Below are 2,031 nucleotides of genomic sequence, written 5' to 3' on the forward strand. Positions count from 1 at the left end.
AATTCTGCTGTGATTTGGGCAGCCGTGGTTTTATGTTTTTTGGATACAATCCAGGTTAGCACCCGAACATCCCTTTCAGACAGCTTCCTCTTGTGTCCACAGTTAATCCTGTTGGATGTGGTTCGTCCTTCTTGGTGGTATGCTGACATTACCCTGGATACCGTGGCTCTTGATACATCACAAAGACTTGCTGTCTTGGTCACAGATGCACCAGCAAGACGTGCACCAACAATTTGTCCTCTTTTGAACTCTGGTATGTCACCCATAATGTTGTGTGCATTTCAATATTTTGATCAAAACTGTGCTCTTACCCTGCTAATTGAACCTTCACACTCTGCCCTTACTGGTGCAATGTGCAATCAATGAAGACTGGCTACCAGGCTGGTCCAATTTAGCCATGAAACCTCCCACACTAAAATGACAGGTGTTTCACATTCATTGTCCAACCTCTGTATTAGTAGTCTTTAGATTCTTAGGGAATACAGGCCCTGACCCCTAATGCTGACCTTAACCCACTGTGGCCATTTAGAACAGGCTTTTAACAGTCTGACCAAAAATGTTTGGTCATAGTCATATCACCCGGCTAGACCATGTTGGATACCTGGAGACTTAGGAGGCACTAGCGAGCGCAACATACTTCCCATGTCTCCATGATATTTCTGTTTCTACTTATGTCCTTTTAGTCTGATTGTCAAACGGCCATATTCAGAGATCTCAAGAAACGTAACTCACACTGACCTTTGGTCTTCGCCTTGAGTCTGGCTGTTCTCCGATAAGGAGCCTAATAGCAACATTCACAACATGTGTTTGATCCATAAATGGACCAATAAATTCCCTGGTTCAATCAGAATCGGCATTTAAATAGTCCTCCTCATCATGCTGTTCACATTCTGACTTCATGATATCAAGACGACACCTAACATCTGATCAACAGTACCCTGCCATTATGAGGCTTTAAACAGGACGTTCTCAGATAGAAGTGGCTACTGAGCTTAGAAGGTCACAGAGGTCATCAGCAGGTTGCAACAGAGATACAGAGACACTGGAAGAGACATAAAAACGCATAGAAGTAGACGTCCTTTGGACACATCCCACACTGATGACTGTGACCAGAATGATAAATGCCACTCAACTTCACACATTTAAGCAAGGTGGAAGGCACCCAAGTGTCACGTCAGACCATTAGAAACCGTTTACATCAGCATAGTCTGTGTGCTAAATGACCTGAAAGGGTACCTGAACACACCACCAGGCACAGGGATCATTGTCTTGCATGGACCAGGGAGCATTTATGCTGGATGAGGGACCAGTGGGCCTCAGTGCTGTTCTCTGATGAAAGTCGATTCATGCTCAATGATGGACGCCAACAATGTTGGAGATGTCAAGAAGGGCACTATGATGGAGCCACTGTTGTCACCAGACAAGCCTTTGGTGGTGGTGTTACAGTGTGGACAGGTCTATTTAGTCAGTACAGAACTGTCCTACACTTTGTGAATGGTGCAGTTATTAACCCATACTACCTGAATAACATCACTGATCCTTTCATTATGCCCCTGCAGGAACAACACAGGCTTAATTTCATCTTCATGGACGACAATGCTCCAGGTCATTGAGATCACATCTGTGTGAGACTGGGGTACCTCAAATAGAGTGGCTTTCACTTCCTTTAGACCTTAATCCCATAGAAAACCTCTGTCGCTGTCTAGACTCAATGACCTGAAGGCCGTCCTTCAAGAAGAGTGGGATGCAATGCAGACAATAAATTCATTTATGATCAGCATGAGATGTTGTCAAGCTGGAATTGATGCTCAAAGGCCCATGATACGTTATTGAGACAGTGAGAATTTCTATCTATCTATCTATCTATCTATCTATCTATCTATCTATCTATCTATCTATCTATCTATCTATCTATCTATCTATCTATCTATCTATCTATCTATCTATCTATCTATCTATCTATCTATCTATCTATCTATCTATCTATCTATCTATCTATCTATCTATCAAAGTACATAACTGATTACAAAG

Source organism: Girardinichthys multiradiatus, chromosome 13, assembly GCF_021462225.1.
Source record: "Girardinichthys multiradiatus isolate DD_20200921_A chromosome 13, DD_fGirMul_XY1, whole genome shotgun sequence".
Taxonomy (NCBI): domain Eukaryota; kingdom Metazoa; phylum Chordata; class Actinopteri; order Cyprinodontiformes; family Goodeidae; genus Girardinichthys; species Girardinichthys multiradiatus.